The sequence below is a fragment of the Heterocephalus glaber genome, unplaced genomic scaffold (assembly GCF_053883595.1).
Source record: "Heterocephalus glaber isolate CG9 unplaced genomic scaffold, H.glaber_assembly_v1.0 deba00000546, whole genome shotgun sequence".
In the NCBI taxonomy this organism is placed as follows: Eukaryota; Metazoa; Chordata; class Mammalia; order Rodentia; family Bathyergidae; genus Heterocephalus; species Heterocephalus glaber.
In genome coordinates, this window is record NW_028258147.1 from 9199295 (window position 1) to 9219853 (window position 20559).

The following is a 20559-nucleotide window of genomic DNA, read 5'->3' on the forward strand; positions in this document are numbered from 1 at the left end:
AGTGTGAAGGGTTTCAGTTTTTGACCATTTAGTATGATATTGACTGTTGGTTTTTCATAGGTGGCTTCTATCAGTTTGAGGTAGAGACCATCTATTCCAGTTTTTTGTAGGGTTTTTATCATAAGTGCATGTTGGATTTTGTCAAATGCTTTTTCTGTGTCTATGGAGATAATCATATGGTTTTTGTCCTTGGCTCTATTGATATAGGGTATTACATTGATTGATTTGTGTATATTGAACCATCCCTGCATCCCTGGGATGAATCCCAGTTGATCAGGTTGTATGATCTTCTTGATAATCTTCTGCATTCTGTTTGGCATTATCTTATTAAGGATTTTTGCATCTATGTTCATTAGTGAGATTGGCCTGTAGTTCTCCTTTATGGTTGGGTCTTTCTCTGCTTTGGGGATCAAGGTGATGCTTGCTTGCAGGAATTAATTTGTGAGTATTGCTTCCCTTTCAATTTCATTGAAGAGTTTAAACAGTAGTGGCAGCAGTTCCTCTCTAAATGTCTTGTAGAATTCAGCAGTGAAGCCATCAGGCCCGGGCTTTTCTTAGTTGATAAGTTTTTAATTACATTTTCAATTTCATTGGTTGATATTGGGTTGTTCAGAATTTTTAGGTCTTCTTCGTTCAACTTTGGTAATTCATATGTATCTAGGAATCTGTCCGTTTCTTCTGTGTTGTCTATCTTATTGGCGTATAGGTTCTGGAAGTAGGTACTGATGATCCTCTGGATTTCTGCTGGGTCTGTTGTAATTTCACCCTTTTCATTCCTAATTGCATGGATTTGGGCCTTTTCTTTCCTTTTTCTGATAAGGGTGGCTAAGGGTTTGTCAATTTTGTTGATTCTTTCAAAGAACCAACTCTTGGCTTCATTGATTTTTTTGTATCGTTCTCTTAGTCTGCATTGCATTGATTTCTCCTCTGATCTTTATAATTTCCTCCCTTGTATGAGCTCTGGGGTTGTCCTGGTCTTCTTTTTCTAGAAGCTTGAGGTTCAGCATGAGGTTGTTTAATTTGGCTCGTTCTGTTTTCCTAATATGCATATTCACTGCTATGAATTTCCCTCCTAAGACTGCTTTCATTGTGTCCCATAGATTCCACTATGTTGTATTGTCATTGTCATTTAATTGAAGGAACTGTCTGATATCTTTTTTAATTCCCTCTGTGACCCATTGGTTATTCAGAAGTTTGTTGTTCAATTTCCACGTGTTTATGGAATTTTTTTAGTTTCTTTTGCTATGGATCTTCCATTTTATAGCACTATGGTCTGATAATATACAGGGGATAACTTCAATTCCTTTCCACTTACTTGAACATGTTCTATGTGTGAGTATGTGGTCTATTTTGGAGAATGACCCATGTGCAGCTGAGAAGAATGTGTATTCTGATTTTGTGGGATGGAAGACTCTGTAAACATCTGTTAAATTCATTTGTTCAAGAGTTCGATTGAGTTCTAGTATTTCATTACTTATTTTTAGTCTAGTTGATCTATCTATTTGTGACAGTGGGGTGTTGAGGTCCCCCACTACAATTGTATTAGTGCATATATGACTTTTCATATCCGTTAGTATTTGTTTTATATAGTTGGGTGCACTAGTGTTTGGTGCACAGATATTTATGATTGTCATCTCTTCCTCTTGGATTGTTCCCTTTACAAGGATGTAGTGTCCTTCTTTGTCTCTCTTAATCAGTGTTGGTTTGAAATCTACTTGATCTGCAAAGAAGATAGCTGCTCCTGTTTTTTTTTTTGGGTTCCTGTCACATGGAGTATTGTTTTCCACCCTTTAACTTTCGGTCTATGAGTTTCCTTTTGAATTAAATGTTTTTCTTGTATGCAGCATAATGTTGGATTTTGCTTCTTGACCCATTCTGCCAGTCTATTTCTTTTGATTGGTGAATTGAGACCATTAACATTGATGGTTATAACTGAAACGTATTGACTTGTCATTGCCATGACTTTTTCTTTTTCTCATTTCGACTGGCGGGGGGGGGGGGTTGCTGTTGGCGCCTGCACAGAATACCTCCTCTGAGCTGGAAGAGTTGGGACAGGGGCCGGGAACAATGGTAGGAATGGTGGCCCAAAAGCCCTTTCCTGTGGGCTGGGAGCAGCGGGAGGGATGGTGGCCAGGGAGCCCCTTCCTCTGGTCCAGGAGCAGTGGGATGGAGGCTCAGAAGCCCCTACCTCTGGTCCGGGAGTGGTGGGAGGGATGGTGGCCCAGAAGCCCCTTTCTCTGGGCCAGGAGTGGCAGGACAGAAGGTGGCCCCAAAGCCCTTTCCTCTGGGCTGGGAGCAGCGGGAGGGATCGTGACCTGGAAGCCCCTTCCTCTGGACCAGGAGCAGTGGGACGGTGTCTCAGAAGCCCCTACCTCTGGGCTGGGAGCAGTGGGACTCAGTACCATGGTCTGGTGGTCTGGTGTCCTCTGCATCTTTGTAGTGTGGAACCAGGTGGCTGTACAGAGGAGTGGGGTGTGTGGGGGGGGGTTCCACTGGAGTGTTACCAAGGCATGGGGTAATTCGGCATGTTCTGTGTGACTCTGGACCTCGGTAGGGCGTGCACAGACCTGCCTGTCTGCAGCAGGCTGATTTGGCATGTTACGTGTGACTCGGGACCTCAGTAGGGCGTCTGGGAACCTGCCTATCTGCAGCGAGCTGATTGGCATTTTCCGGGCGACTCGGGACCTCTGTAGGGCGTACGCAGACCTGCCTCTCTGCAGCGGGCTGATTCGGTGTGTTCTTCGTGACTCGGGACCTTGTAGATGTACGTTTTATGAAATTTCAGAAATATAATGACATGCATCTACCAATATACCATCACTCAACAGTTGCACTATCCTGAAAGTCTTCTGTTCTCAACCTATTTATCACTCCCACATAATCCCTGCCAACCACTGATCTTTCTACTATCTCCATAGTTTTGCCTTTTTCAGAAAGTCATATAGTTGAAATTAATATGTAATCTTTTCTTTTAAATGGCATATGTTTAGGCTTTCTATATGTCTTTTTATTGTTCATGGAAGTTCAGTTTTCCTTAGCATAGAATAATATTTTTGTCTAGGTGTACCATATTTTATCAGTTCATCTACTGAAGGATATTATGGTTGCTTCTTTTCACAATGATCAATAAATACCCATGTGCAAGGTTTTGGATGAGCATATATTTTCAGTTGATTTTAGTTAAATACCAAAAAGCACAATTGTTGGAATGTATGGTTATAATATGTCTAGCTTTATAAGAAACTATTAAACCATCTTCCAAAGTACCTCTACCATTTTTCCTCTCTACCAGTAATGAATTAGTCTTGTTGGTCTATACCCTTGAAAAAATTTTTGCTGCCAGTGTTCTGACTTCTAGCCATTTTAATAAGCAAGTAGTGGTATGCCATTGCTGTTTAAATTTCCAAGTCCCTAGTAACACATGATGAACATCTTTGCTCATAGTTGTTTGCCCTATATATAGTTTTTTTTTAATGAGATGTTGTTCACATCTTTTGTCCAATTTTAATCAGTTTGTTTTATGTGATTGATTGAGTTTTAGGGGTTTAGGCTCATGTCAAATTTTATAACTCTTCTCTCTAACTCCTCTTTGCTTCAATCAAAACCTTATGAATGTAGAACTGTGCTTATTGTCTTTTTTTCCCATTTTATTATTGAGTTTGAGGGGTCCTTTGCATATTTTGAATAACTGTCCCTTATCAAATGTCTTTTGTAAATATTTTGTTCCAGCCTGTGGCTTGTCTTCTTTTTCTCTTTATAGTGACTTTCACAGATCAGATCTTTGCATTTAATGAAGTCAAGCTCATCAACTATTTCTTTCATGGATCATGCTATTTAGGTGTGCCATCCATTTTTACTTTTCTTGCATGTATGTTAGAGCTATGTCTAAATTCATTTAGTTTTGCATGTGGATGTTCAACACCATTTGTTGAGTCCATCACTTTTTAAATAAAGTTAAGGTTTTATGTCAATATTGACATAAAAATGAGGTCCTAGAATATTGTTCTGTGAATCTGAGAAACTATTCTATAAAAGTTTCATGTGACTCAAGAAATTTTAATTATAATCAATTATTAAAATGTTCTTAGATGCTAAGTCAAGCATTGTTAGTATCCAGAATATAATTTGTGTGTGTGAGTGTGTGATCATTGTGATGTAGTATTTTTGTGATTGTTAGGACTGAAGTGGCATAAATATAATATTATGTAAACAAGGATGAAGGTTATAAAATATAATAAGTTTGAGTTGAAAAGCTACCCAGTGAAAACATTGCTCTACAAAACGTACACTGACTGGATGTTGGACACTTGATTAATGCATATGGACATTCAGTGTTACTCCTGAAGTATATTTCACTTTCCAGGGAACAGCATTTTCATGACTGTTTCAATTTTAATCAGCATTGTGAAAAAATAGTTCTTGATTGATTAATTCCATCAGTTTTTGTTGTTAGCACTGAAAAGAAGGAAAGTATAGTTCCAGTTAATTCTTTAGAATATTTCCAAACTGTGAAAAACATCATTGTTAGAATTGCCAACATTTTTTTTTCTCCCTTTACATGCAATACTTTCATTTTACCAGTGAGGAAAACACATTTTGCTTTTCCAAACTTAGCTGGTAATGACAATATGTCAGAGTTGTCACAAACTCTGGAGTCAATAAATTCTAGAGTGCTAAAGAGGCATTTGAGGAAACTACAATGTTCTCAATTGTACTCTGTTCCCATTTCCACATACATTCTGCAATAAATGTAGTCTCATTTTTCTATTCCTGTATTTATCTTCTGAGATGACATTGGCCATCTATCTATCTATGTAAAAAAACCTTCAGATTGACATTTCAGGAATTTTTTCCCTGGTAGTATTTAAATAAGAATTAGTTGGTATATCTTTCTGATCCTACTATATAAACTTCAATCAAAATCATGAACAGAGCTGACACTTCTTATGTTCAGAAAATAGCTTGGGAGAAGGGAGCAAAAGAATAGTATTTTCACTGTTGAAGTCAGTAATTAACTAGTAAATCTGGGTGAGGAAATTTTTCCTGTCTTCTTAAATGTGGCCTATCTGCACAGGTACAATTTATCAGATACTGTTAAGAAGTGATATTTTTATTGCAATATCTGCATAAAATTCTGTTTATACCTTTATAGATTGAGTGTTTTATCAGTTTGTAACTTCTGAGACTCTACTGGGGGCTTCAGATGAAAAATTTAAATGACACAATCTTGGAAAATAATATGCTAATATATGAATGAACAAACACAATTTCATTTTTTAAGCATTATTTGAAAATTTCTTTTGGCTTTTTGAGCTTGATAGCAACATGCTTCATTGATACTGAAGCAGAAAATAACTGGTTTATAAATTTTATAGCAGCCTCCACACAGAAAGTGTTTATAAAAATAAAATAACACAGTTAGCAAACTCAAGGATGGCTTCATCTGAGTAGCTTTGAGTCCTGAAGTGGATAGAACTAGAAAATGAAATTCAAATAACAAACGCTTTTAAGTTTACAGTGGAGTCCATTCATGGGTATGCATAAACACTCACATATATCTCTCTTTATATAGAAATAGAGGAACAAAAGAATAAAAGGACATATGTGAATAAAGTTTTTTTGCCAGTGTAAAGATAAAGTTTTTTCACTTTACAGAGAGATTGGTTAAGAGTAGAATGTTTTACTGCTTCATATCTCTGAACAGCAACTTGACATTTGAACTTGTGCTAATTTTGGCTGGCATTTACGGAAAATATGAGTCACTACCTATGTTATTATTTTTCATAAAAAATAAACAACCACAAGGATAAAAAATGTTCTGAGTATTGTGAACAACATCCACCTTTTTTAGTACATTTTTAGAGCATTACATTTTAGGCATGATGAGATTGTGGATTAATGTGCTGTGATATTTAAAAATGTCAGTGTTCTACCATAGGGTTCAAATACCTCATTCTGGAGCACAAGAAACCTGTGTTTGCAAGATTAGGTGATCCTATTTGATATTATATGACACTGTGGTCACAGATACAGTTTAACATAAAATATTAACCCTGTGCATTTTAAGAGTTCCTTAAAATAGTAATACTTGGTTAGCCTGTTTATCTGTATCATTTGATTTGATTTAGAAATACACTGCTAAATGCTACAATTAACCAGTGATACATCTCTAACATTTTAAACACTTCCCTTTGTGTATAAAGAAACATGATTACTTAATCACTATGATGAAAAAGACTTTCATAGTTTTCTTGCAAAGCCAACAATAAATGGATAAAACTGCTGAGTTTGAATCAATGAAAATGTTGATAAAAGTTCAAATAAAATTAACTGTGTAATATTTAGGAAAAATTTATTGACTTAAACTTCACATTGTTCGTTTTTTTTGATTTCCATCACAGAGTGTCACTTGTTAAGTATTCTATTAGTATTTGAGGTTAAAAATAATTTTGTCATTTGGGATTAATACTCAAACAAATGTGTATGTATGAAGATAAGACCGTAATAAAAATGCCCCCAGGTTTTTTGTTTTGCACTTCAGTGGAAAGTTTCTTTTGATGGTAAATTTGAATTCATTCATGCTAAATAATTTTAATCTCTAATTATCCTGAATTTCACCATACACAACAATAATCTCAGTTGTCTTAATGCTTTTCTTTTTTTTTTTTTTTTTTTTTTTGGTACCGAGGATCAAACTCAGGACGTTGAGCTTGCCATGCAGGCACAGAACCACTGAGCTACATCCCTGGCCCTAATGTTTTTCATTTTTAAGTACATGTGTGTGCATGAACATATGTGTGGATGTTCTCATGATCTCTAACAAGTCTATGCGCAAAGACAAGTAGTGAGTGTTATTATGCCATTTGACAACACAAGCATGCAAGGTTAAGTACTATATTGAAGACACAGATGCTACTAAGTTGAGTAATTGGGAAAAATCCTACAATTTTTAATTCTATGTTTTATGCTTCAAATATCAAAAAAGCTGAAATAGGATGCTTTGTGGAAACCCATAGAAACCATGAACTCTTTTCACAGTGTTCAAGGGCCAGGCATGTCTCCACACAACCCTGTGCTACACACACCCTACTGGAGTTGAGAAGTACCAAATTTAAGTGTTTGGTTGAATTTCACATTGTGAACATGATACTACTGTACACTAAAGAAATGTGTTGTCTTGCAAATACTTCCCCAATTTTAATTGCCATTGTGGGGAAGCACGGCATAGCAAACTACACCAGATACTAACTAGTTACATTTTTATTTTCATAGCCATTTAATGACTGCTGTGGGCTTCTAGGGCAAGTAATCTCTTTCTATTTACTGAGTTCCTCCCTCCTCCTTCCACAAGGAGAAAGAAACTGATTTTGATGCCTCAGATTTGAGGTTTGACTGTCTCTGGTTGGTGTTATCTTCATTAGAAGATTCCCCGGAGGAACAGCAGTATGAGGTGCTGAGATATGTATCAGCCAGGGCCATCTTAGCTTTTTCCCTGTGGATATGCTTTTTCACCTAAAGCCACTGACCAAAGATTGCTGTCCTAGCCTAGGAGTCCTAGCATTGATTAGTCTAGTTTAATCCAAAATTAGTCCCCGCTATGTTAACTAGCTCATTTTTTTAACTAGCATAGGGAAAAAAGAGCCCCCTGTGTTGTCTCCCCTAGTTTATGAATTTCCACCATGGAGTTTGAAGTTAAAGGTACAAGTAATTAAAGGACACATGTGCCTTCCATTGTCACCTTGAGGTGTATGTTTTCTTGGAGATCTCCATAAAGGGAGCCCTGACTAATCCCAGGTGGGACTTGGGTATCCTAGCTTTGTTACTGTAACAGTGTAAGTCCTTTACAGAATCTCAAATTAATGCAAATCATCTAATGAGACCCAAATTAAAGTTAGGCTAAGATAAATTAAAGTACATAAACACACAATGCAAACACACAATATAGAAAGTTATAACAGGTATCAGAATTATCTTCCCAAAACATAAAATGTTTATTTGTTCATTCCCTTGTAATATAAAGCAGGAACTTAAGAATGCAATGGTAAGAACAACAAAAATATTAAAGAAGCCATACAAACTAAAAACAGAGGATAACTGCTCTGTTGACTACTGATGGTATAGTGGAATACAATTCCTGAATTTACAATCTCTCCTTTGGTGCTTTATTTAATAACATTGTTATCATTTTTTTCTTTGAATATTCCCAATTGAAAATGTGAGGCATATACAAATGCCCACCTTTATTAAGTCCTTATGCTGTGCCAGATAGATTCCTAAGCGCTATTCACGTCTTATCTCATTCATCAAAGTAATACAATGAAGTAGGGGTAGTTTTGATCCTTATTTCTACAGATGAGTAAATTGAAGCATATATCTACTTCACTTACCAGACTAAGTGGTACAGCCAGGACTTGAGCCTTTAAACAATTACTTAGTTCATGGTTGCAATTCTAATTATGGTGGTGATTATGGTAATTACCACAGTAATTAAGGTATATCACCTCTAATGATAACTGCTATTGGAGAAACAGAGGAAACTTGTTAGTGGAAATACTATGTGTCTAAAAGAGAGAACAAAGAACTTTATAATCTAGACAGAACATTGGGACTAATGGAGTTGGATTAGTTCTTGGTAAGTATGCTGCTAATGTAAAACAAGAGAAATAGGCTGAACAGCAAAAGACAAGAGTTGGAAGGCAATGGATAAAACACACACACACACACACACACTTAGTCTTATATTTAACAAATATTTTATTTTTATAATTATGTCTATTGACATTTTAGATTTTTATGAAAGTCAATTGATCAACTTATTTTTTTATAAATCTTAGTTTTTCTCTCATAGCAAATTTGTGTCTAACTAAAGATTACAGAAATTTTCTCAGGTGTTTTATTCCAGAAATTTTAGAGTTTGAGCTCTTCTATTTAAATCTATGATCACAGAAAGAATTTTTGAATAAGTAAGGATTAAGTTTTATTTCATTTTTAAAAGCATGGATATTCAATTGTTTCAAACAATTTTGTGGAAAAATATCAATTTTCATTATATTATCTTTGTATCTGTACTGAGAATTAATTGAACACACGTGTAGGTCTATTTCTGGATTCAGTATCTTCTTTCAAAGATCTGTATGCCTCTGCTTGTTGGATATTCCACTGTGTTTATTATTGTATTTTTATATTAGAAAATAAAAAAGTAGTACAAATTCTCTTCACTATTTTAAAAATTGCTTTGCTATTCTCTTTCTTTTCCTTTCCTTTCCTTCCTTCCTTCCTTCCTTCCTTCCTTCCTTCCTTCCTTCCTTCCTTTCTTTCTTTCTTTTTTTTTTGTGCCAGGGATCGAACTCCAATCCTTGTGCTTGCAAGGCAGGCGGCAGCACCACCAAGTGAAATCCCTGACCCACTATTCTCTCTTTTGCATCTTTGTATTAATTTGAGAATTCCAGTGTCAATTTCTAGAAAAAATAGAACACCTGCTCTGATTTTAATTAGAATTTCATTTAATCTATAGATAAATTGAGCTAGTTAACATCTTATTAAGTTTTACCATCTTTGAACATGATATTTCTTTTGACTTATTTACATGTTTTAAAATTTCTATCATGTTTATAATGTTCAGTATAGGAATATAGTGCATATTTTGTTTAAATTATCTTCAATTTTTTCCTGCTTCTGAGAATCTTGTGGATGCAATTTTTAAAAATGTCCATCTCTAAGGCCAGGGGTTTAGCTCAGTGGTTCTGGCGCCTGCCTCGCAAGTGCAAGGTCCTGAGTTCAATCCCCAGTACCCCCCCTCCCCCAAATTTCATCTCTATTTGCTCTTGGTAGTAAAAAAATTATTTTTCTAACATTCATGTTGTATCCAGCAAACTTATTAGCTCATGTTTTAGATATTTTTTGTAGATAACTCAGGGTTTTCTATATGACCATGTTGCCAACAAATACAGTATTGCGTCTTCCTTTCTAATAGGTATGATATGTATTCAAATCATCTTTCTGCTTTATAGTACTGATTAGGTCCTCTAATACAATGTTGAATAATGGTAAAAGCAGACATCTTTCTCTTTCTCTGTTGTAGGCAGAAATAATGACAACTTCCACCATTTAATATGATGGGCCTACATGGATAAGTCTAGTAATCATGAATGATTGTGGAATAGTATGATAATATAAGTATAATGAAATAGTATGTAATAAGTACTAATGAATATAAATACTATTTATAAATATATAATATGGACATATTATATTTACATACACACAATCTAATATTATATATTATTATATTATATAATAAATAATGTAAGTATATAATAAATATATACTCTAATACTATGTAATAATTATATAAATAATGAAGTATATATTAAATATATAAAATATATAATAAATACTAATATATACTATGCCTTTTAAAATTTATTAACTTTGTTGGTACATTTTAGGTGCACAATATGATGACATTCATCATTGGGAATTTGTACCTTTACATGATATATGTTGGTTCTTATTTTTTTCCCATTCCCCTGCCCTGCCTTCAATCCCTCCACCCCTCTCTATTTACAAAAACTTCGCTTCCATTTTTTCCTTTTCTCCTATTTAATCCTTTCCCTTCTCCTTACCTTACCACTTCCCATCCCCCTTTGGGCCTTATCTTCCTATTTCACATTATCTCTTATACATTTTGATCCTTATTTATACTCTCAGTTTCTCACACTAGAGAAACTATTCAGTATTTACACATGTGTGACCTATTTATGTCACTTAAGAGTATGGCCTCAATGTGCATCCATTTAGCTATAAATGCCTCTAGTTTCTCATTCTTTATAGCTGAGTAGTACTCCGTTTTATAAAAACACCACATCGTCTTTATCCAGTCACCAGTTGATGGGCAATTGGGATTTTTCAAAGTTTTAGCTATTGCAAACTGTGCCACTAGAAATATGGGTATGTCTTTATAGATAAAAACATGTAAAATGAAGAAAACATATATATGAATGATAAGCAAATAGTTAGTGGTTATCTCTATAAAACAAGGAGGAGAAGGAAATGGTTTGGACTTGAAAAAAATCAACATTTCCTCAATTATACTTGTATAGTTTTATTACTTGAAACAGAATTGAAGGAAATAGGAACAGGTAATATTTACTTAAGCAGAGAAAATAAAAAGGACTGCCTTAGTGTCCTGAATCCTGTAAATATTTTTTGTTGGTGAGTAATGAAGAATAAAGTTGGTTAATATGTTGGCATCTGAATATGGATATTATCAAAAGCCAATTAGAAAAATTTACATTTAATATTGTAAGCTAAAGGAAGCCATATGAGTTTAAATGTAAAGCTAGCAGAATACATGAACACAGATTGCAATGGGGTGAATGTCAAGGAATGCAATGCATGCCTTGAATGCCTGAAATGAAAATGTAAATGTTTTTATTTGTCCAACAAAATTTTTGTGCAGATGGAGTTATAAAGTATGAAAACAGTAACAACAGCAAACTACAGAACAGTAATCTGTCTCTGGAAAAGTCACATCTGTATGTTTGACTATAGGTATAATGAAAATAGTGATATTTAATCACACCCAAAGCAAATTATAGGAAAAATAGCATTTAAGTCATTGGCAGGATACCAAAGGTATATTTGTCTAGCACATTGCCCTAAAAATAAAGAAAAATATTTCAATTTGGAGATAAGGTATATGCATAATATATATCTTTTAAAACATAACAAAACAAAGTAGTATGAAAAGATTAACATTAATAGCACATTAACTACTTAATGGTTTATTGTATTGTATAGTCCTTTTATATTCAGTCACTACAAAATATGTAGAAATGTGAAAAAGAAAAATTTATATCACATATGCCTGTATGAACGATTATTATCAAGATATTTCATACTTCATTGAATATCTTCAGGTGTCATAAATTTAAATTTAGATTTGTTGCCAATTATAAAAATTTTAACTCTTAGTTTATAGTTATAGTGCTTTTAATAAACCAATGATAACATCTAAATAAGAAAATTTCATTTCTCTATTCCAGACAACAGGGAATTAATTTCTTTATTTCTTTTTTTGGGGGGTACTGGAGATTGAACTCAGGTCCTTGAGCTTGAGAGGCAGGAGGCAGAACCACTGAGCTAAATCCCCGGCCCTCTTTGTTTATTTCTAAATCTTTAGCCCTGAACTGATAACATTTATAATATTAGGGAACATTTATTGACCCTATTGATTTATTAATATAATTTCAATATTATGAATATTATGGTATAACATAGATGTATTTCTATGACCATGGCCATATCTTAATAGCTGTTTTTTATTTCTTTTTAACTGACAAGGATTGTGAATATTTATTTATTTATTTATTTATTTTTTTGGAAACTTGTGTTTTATTTTCCATCAACCTCGTTTCCACCGGACTGTGATATTTAAATAAATATGCCTTGATCTTTAATATTCTTTACAATGAGTCTTAAAAATGTTCTATTTTAAATCATTATAATAAAAAATGGCTATAATGTTTTATGATCAAGGCCCTTTTGGCATTGCAGTAAGCAATATTCTATATATTTTTTTAAAGGAAATGAATATTTTTTTAAAGGAAATGAATCAATGGGCGAATTTTCAGAAGATATGAATTTAGTCTACCGTGTTTCTGAGTTGCTGTTGAGGTACAGAGGGAAGCATTAAGTGTAATATTCACTCATACTCAGTTTGATTCTGTATTTTTTTTTTATTGTGAGTGGCATACAACATTTGGAAGAAGAGAAAAGTAAAATATGAAAAACAATCTGTGATAACCTAGTGTACAAGAAGTTCAATAATAATGACTTAAGGAGGATGGTTTACAAGTAGAAGTTGTATTGTGGAATGGAACATACAGAGAATGTTTTACAGCTGTAATTTATCATTACAAAAGAAAAAGCAAGATCTTTATATTTTATTTTTGATGTTTTCATTAGGAAAAACTCCCTAAAGCACAAGGAAGGAAGTTGCCATTAATTGAACATATATATTTGAGTAAATAAGTTTAGTTTTTAATGTATTGTAGCTCTCTGTGGAACATTCACATGAAGATATTTAGTAGGTTGTTGGACACACACACACACACACACAACTGAGATGGGAGTAAATGTATTAACATGATCGTATGTTCTTAACACTGGAAGCTCTAAATACCCTATGACAGATCTATGTCTTAAGCGTTTGGTTTCTCTCAATATATGTGACCTATAATCAGGACTGAGAAATAGTTGTTAAATAAATGACACATAGATCATTGACCTCATATAGAAAAGGAATCAAACTCAACAGAATAAAAAAGACCATTGCCAGAGAATTTGTCTTTTTAAATTAAATTATGGACAATACTAACATACATCTTCAAAATCTGCAGTTCTCAAAGATTTTGGGCCCCATACACTTTTACATGTAAAAATTATTAAGGACCCAGAAAAGATTTTGTTTGTATTCATTATAGCTACTGATTATTTATATTAGAAATTACAAAGGAGAAAAATATAAAATATTAGTTCTTTAAAAATAACCACATGAATAAATTACATTGAGATAAATAGTATTATAATAAAATATTCAACAATAAAAAACTATGAGCAAAGAGATATTGGATTACCTTTTACAAATTTCTTTAATGTGTGGATTAATATAAGACAACTTGCATTCTCATATCTTCTACACATTTGATTTGTTGTAGGTCTTATTATGTGATAGGTAAAGACTGTAAAGAAAATCTGGCCTCATGTAGCTATGTTGTTGTAAAATGAGAGTATTTTAGTAACATTTTCAGGTAATCTTTGATACTATACCAAACCTAACAGATATTATTTTATAAAATTTCACTATAGAATCTGAGGCTATATCAATAAATTCAAAATCCATTGATTTATGGTGTGCTTTGAATAGTTATTTTAATCACATAAACTTTTGAAATTTTTATGAAATATTTGCTTATTATGTGTCTCAAACATTGAAATATTTTGTTAAATAATAAAAAAGTTTCCTTTGTTAATATCCCCCACCAATGTAATTCAAAAAGTCTAATCAGAAAAACCTGATTGAGGGCCCGAACGCGGAGAACAGAGGAGTAGCAGGTTATTGAAGAAGTTGCCAAAATGATGCCCACACCAGTTATAATGCTGAAAGAGGGGACTGATAGCTTCCAAGGCATCCCATGGCTTGTGAGTAACATCAGTGCCTGCCAGGCGATTGCCGAGGCTGTAAGAACTACTTTGGGTCCCTGTGGTATGGACAAGCTTATTGTGGATGGCCGAGGCAAAGCAACAATTTCTAATGATGGGGCCACAATTTTGAAACTTCTTGATGTTGTCCATCCTGCAGCAAAGACTTTAGTGGATGTTGCCAAATCCCAAGATGCTGAGGTTGGTGATGGCACCACCTCAGTGACCCTGCTAGGTGCAGAGTTTCTGAAGCAGGTGAAACCATATGTGGAGGAAGGTTTGCATCCCCAGATCATGATCCGAGCTTTTTGCACAGCCACACAGTTGGCAATTAACAAGATCAGAGAGATTGCTGTGACCATCAAGAAGCAAGATAAAATGGAACAGAGGAAGCTGCTGGAAAAGTGTGCCATGACATCTCTGAGCTCCAAGCTGATCTCCCACTAGAAAGCCTTCTTTGCTAAGATGGTAGTTGATGCTGTGATGATGCTTGATGATTTGCTGCAGCTGAAAATGATTGGAATCAAAAAGGTGCAGGGTGGAGCCCTAGAGGAGTCACAGCTGGTGGCTGGTGTTGCATTCAAGAAGACTTTCTCTTACTCTGGGTTTGCAATGCAACCTAAAAAGTATAATAACCCCACAATTGCCTTGTTAAATGTTGAACTTAAGCTGAAAGCTGAGAAAGACAATGCTGAACTCAGAGTCCACACAGTGGAGGATTATCAGGCAACTGCTGATGCTGAGTGGAACATTCTCTATGACAAATTAGAGAAGATCTATAATTCTGGAGCCAAAGTTATCTTGTCCAAATTCCCTATTGGGGATGTGGCCACGCAGTACTTCGCTGACAGGGCCATGCTCTGCACTGGCTGCGTACCTGAGGAGGATTTGAAGAGGACAATGATGGCCTGTGGAGGCTCAATCCAGACCAGTGTGAGTGCTCTATCTGCAGATGTGCTGGGCTGCTGCCAGCTGTTTGAAGAGACCCAGATTGGAGGTGAAAGGTACAATTTCTTCACTGGCTGCCCCAAGGCTAAGACTTGCACCTTTATTCTTCGAGGTGGTGCTGAGCAGTTTATGGAGGAGACAGAGCGGTCCCTGCATGATGCCATCATGATCGTCAGGAGGGCCATCAAGAATGATTCAGTGGTGGCTGGTGGTGGGGCCATCGAGATGGAGCTCTCTAAGTACCTGCGGGATTACTCAAGGACTATTCCAGGAAAACAGCAGCTATTGATTGGGGCATATGCCAAGGCCTTGGGGATTATCCCACGCCAGCTATGTGACAATGCTGGCTTGGATGCCACAAACATCCTGAACAAACTGCGGGCTCGGCATGCTGAGGGAGGCATGTGGTATGGGGTGGACATCAACAATGAAGACATTGCTGACAACTTTGAACCCTTCATGTGGGAACCAGCTACGGTGAGGGTCAATGCCCTGACAACAACCTCTGAGGCTGCATGCCTTATTGTGTCCATTGATGAGTCCATCAAGAACCCTCGCTCCAACACGGATGCTCCCCCGGCAGTGGGCTGGGGCCGGGGCCGAGGCTGCCGCCCTTGAGAGGTCCTACACATAACACTGGCTGGCAGCTGGCTGCAGGTATGCTCGCCCTCCCTGGCTTGGTTCATTGGTCTTTTGAAGAAGTGGTAGTAATTGGCCTGTTCTGTTCTCACTGGAGGTTATTTAAATAAAACTTAAGACTTGGGGAAAAAAAAAGAAAAACCTGATTGAATTTGAGGATAGTATAAGTTTTCCAAAATACTGATTTTTTACTTGGAAGCTCACATTTTATCACTGGCAAAATCCCTGTCAGTTTTTTTTTTTTTGAGCTAACAAGTTCACTTTGTTCATTTTGAGAAAAATACTTCAAATACCAAAGTCTTCATAATCGTAGCTTATATGTTATTTTTTTCCAAAAAACATATAATGTGCCATTAAAAGGGTGCCCAGCTCAGCTCTCAACTCAAATCATACAAGGAGTCAAATATCAGCCTTAGGTCTGTAACAGAAGTGTTTTACATGTACTCAATTTAATCAGGCTGAATATTAAGAAATTTTTAATTTAAGCATCAGGCTTTTAAACATCAATAAAATTTTACTGGTTCACCAGAGTCATTCTTAAGTGAAAATGGCAGTTTTTTCTTGACTGCAAGTGAGTAGCAGTGAGGAATGTAATGGCTACTAGTCTGGTTGAACTTCAACTGTTTAATAGTAAAACAAGCAAATATCAAAATGGAGGAGGGAAACACAATTTTAGCATTATTATGAAAATGGTTTTCACTCAGCAGATCCACTAGAAAGGATCTACACTATTCTAAATAATATCTCTCTGCAAGTACTTTTGTATGAATGAGAAAGAATAATATAGAAACATGTAGGCAAACTATATTTTTAGAGAAGCAGTTCTAATATTATTTTACATGAAAATATCAATACTCTAGTGTGGCATAATTTATTTAAAGAATACCAAGACAGAGATAAAAGTATATTCAGCCATGGCAACATTTCCACTCCAGGTATATATTCTTTTACTTTTTTTTTGCCTGTATGATTATGATTGAAATCTAATTTTAATAGTTTTTAAAAATTGTCAAGAGGCCAGTGTAGGGTATGATATTAAAAAGTGGATCATTGTAATAGCAATAGCACTGAAAATCAATCACTTTTTCTGCAACATTAGCATGTATGTCTTCAAATATTTAAAAATGAAAATGGTGGAGGTTTTATTGGATCTGCATTACCGTACATTAAACTATAATCTTTATATGGGAGAATGGCTTTTTAAACTGCAAATTACCTGCATCCTTTCACTGAAATCTTACTACATATGCCCCAGGCTCAGTCATGCACTAGGCTGTGTTTCAGATATTAAAGATATGCTTTATTTTTCAGAGCACACTTTCACTTAGTTTTTACCATACACTGAGTTAAAGGCATCACAGTACGTACCAGTAACTGAGAGGAGTTTTGCCTCAGGCTTCATCCATGGCCATGACAGCCTCTGATGCACATGTGTAATTTCAACAAATTTATATTAAATATCTATTATGTGTGATACAGCAGGTCACCTTCTTTGGGAAAAGAAATGAAGATATGTTAGGTAGACTCCCTTTGCTCAGGGACTTGAAATATAGGTGAAATCCAGCCCCATAAAAGGAAATCATTGAAATATATCAGAATGAAGTAGTGCCTAGAATAAATAGTAGAGGGATACACATTTGATTGTCCTATGGAGAGTAGAAAGATTGATACATTCCCAAAGAAGTAGTGTCTGGTCAGGTCTTCGGGGCGTGAGTTACATTTTGCTGAGGGGGGATGTCCTCTCTGGATTGTATTTCAGGCAGAAGGAAGGGTAAGAGTCCAGGCACTGCAAGCAAGATATGGGCATTGTTAATTAGAGGCAAGGTGGCAATGGACACTGTAGGCCGGGAAAGCTGATCTTGTAGATAGTGGCAAGTGTGTTTAAGGTGGGGGTATGACAATAAGCACAAATGAATTACTGGAATGATCCCAAAGCAAGGGAAACAGAACACTGTTGTAGGGAAATTTTCCAGCCCTGAAAACTGTTTCAAGCTGCTTTCCCTCCCTGGTTTTTCCATTTCTTAATGGTAGATACTCTCTGCTGGATCACATATAGTGTGGATGTTTTATCCTACTGTTCTTCCTATATATGAGGTTTAAAAAATGAGAAAATTATTTATTGGGATAATTTCATTACAAAGGTTTAATTACTAATCTTAATAACAACAACAACAATAACAATAACAATAACAACAATGTCTCATTTAATCCTCCTAATAGCTCCCTGAGGTTGGCACTATTTGGAATCCCCATTTGATAGATAAAACCCATCAGTAGATAAATGGATAAAGAAAATGTGGTATTCTTATGCAATGGAGTACTATTCTGCCATGTGGAAAGATAAACTTGAGTCATTCATAGATAAATGGATGTACCTTGAAAATATAATATTAAATGAAGTAAATCAGGCATACAAGCTTAAATATTGCATGATTTCTCTTATATGAGAAAAACAAAATATAAATAATGAGCAAAAGAAATAGTAGAAAAGGGAGATAGATTTATTTTTGCAAAAGGGAAAAGGAGCAAAAAATGGAAGGGAGAGGATATGAAGGGGAGAGAAAGGGATGAAAAAGTAATGGGAAGAATGGAGATGGAGCTTCTGCAAATGGGAAGATACTGTGCTGCCTCATGCAACATTGGATAAGTGGCTTCTATTCTTGTCATTTTTTAACTAGGCAACTAAAATCATGGAGAGCAAATAATTTGCCTACATTCTTACACTTTCACAAATGATAAAGGTAAGAGTTTAGCTTATGTTTGCTGTACCACTGAAACCTTTGTTATTTTTCTACCATTGTGCTGTTAGCTTATTTTAGACTACTTTTCCTGAGGATATTTCAATTCTCCTACCTCCAGGACCAGAGATACAAAAAATAATCCTCTTTCCTTGTCTCAGATCAAGGAGAAAGGAGAGCAACTTATGCTTACGTAACTCTGTCCTAGCAGGCATATTATGCGCATCTATGAATTAAGCAAAGCTATTATATGACATTTTCCCAACAGAAGACCAAATGGTTGGCTTGTAAGACGATTCTTTTCTTATATTGAGAGTAGAGTTTTTATTTTTATTTTTACTAGGTGATCAAGGTTAGTGATTTCTGTGCATTTGAAAATAGCCTCATTGGAATTAACTTGGGAAACACTGAACATACATGCACACACATCACACACATGAACATGTGCACATACACATATTCTTGGAATTCTGATTCAAAGACTCAGGTAGTGATTAAGTAGTGTCCAATAGTCTGTTTTCTAAAAGGTTTGTGGTTGAGGCAGTATAGTGCAATGGTGAAAAGTCTGGTCTATAAAGCCAGATTTCATCAGTTTTACTCCCAGCTACATAACTTTGGTGAGTTAGAACTCTTTTCTATGCCTCAAATTTTCATCTGTCTGTATGCGAATTCTACACATGCTGTGATTATTAAACACAGTATGGCTTGAGAAATACTAGGGGATATTATAAGTTGGGGAGATACCAAGGAACAAGTGAGAAATTCTGTGAAGCCAAAGAACTATGTTCCTACTTAGATGGAAGGAAATATATGTGAATGGACCCAGAACAATTCAATAATGGATCCTACTTACATCAAACGTGCAGTCTTCAAATATTGTAGCAAAATAGCATTAGTTTAATTAAACTTAAATCTGGATGATTTAGATGTGAATTGAACAGAAGTTCATTCTTAAACTCTTTATAGCACTAGCACTTTGTAAGCATATTAATTTTGTAATCTAATCACCTGAGGGGCATTTAACCTGATTCAATAATTTAAAATAACCCAAATGTATTAGTTATCTTATAGCATATATTTGTACATAATTACATACATAGACTTCTCCAGAAGTGAATCTATTTAGAAATGCCTTTATAGAATCTTAGAACTCAGAAGCTCATTAAAACATGAGAAGTTGTTCATTTTCATAGATGAAGAAATTGAATACCAAAAAGGTTTAGAAGACTAAAACCTCTCAACTAAGGAGTTTCCAAATTGAGACTAATAGTCAACTTTTAGAATTCTTTTATTTTGTTTTAATTAGAGCTGTAATAAAACTAGTTTTTATGAAAGTAACAGAATGCAGACCACTCACTATGCTAGATTGACTGGGAGATGCTATATTATGAAAGAAAGAAAACAGGCTTCAGAGGTTTATCAGGTCTTAATTGCCTGTTTCCCTCATTTTCTGGATCTGTGAGTAGGGTATACTACATAGCTTTACTGAGGTTCAGTTTCCTTTTTTTCCTATTAATACAGATAGAGTAAAATTGACCCTTGTCATTTAAGTATCTATCACTCACATGTTTGTATATTTGAGAGCAATTTTCCAATTTCTATGATGTGGAGCAAAGCAAGCACTTTTAAGCAGTTGAATCCCTTAGCTAGTGAGTGGGTATCATCTACTCTACAGATTTCCTCTTGAAGTTATGAAAATCTCCACTTCTTTATATACATTAAAAAGAACCTGAAGCCAACTGCTGGGGATAGTGATGGAAAGGAAGAGAAAAGGGAGGCATCTAGTAAAGTGATAGTTCCTAGGAAATAGAAGTTGTATTAAAGAGGAGAATGTCAAATTCTGTATTGATTCAGGTCCAAAATATGACCAATTCTGTTGCCAACTCCATATGCAGAAAATAGAGAAAGTGATTCCTGAAACTGTTTCAGTATATGCTTAGTCTTTGCCAAACAAATAAAAGAAAATAAAAATTCAGTGCAGTTGAAATTTAGGTTGCCTTGAAAATATGTACAGCAAATAAATGATTAA

The 20559-nt window shown here is 35.1% G+C and overlaps 1 protein-coding gene and 2 pseudogenes across 8 annotated transcripts in view; all 3 read left to right on the plus strand.

Moving 5' to 3' along the window:
* The window catches only part of Grm8 (glutamate metabotropic receptor 8), an 867398-nt gene that overhangs the window by 540863 nt on the left and 305976 nt on the right, over positions 1–20559 (plus strand). The window lies entirely within an intron of this gene.
* LOC101696307 (T-complex protein 1 subunit eta pseudogene) lies at positions 14140–14652 on the plus strand (annotated as a pseudogene).
* LOC147829618 (T-complex protein 1 subunit eta pseudogene) lies at positions 14669–18595 on the plus strand (annotated as a pseudogene). Its single transcript, XR_015448717.1, has one exon. The product of XR_015448717.1 is annotated as a T-complex protein 1 subunit eta pseudogene (transcript).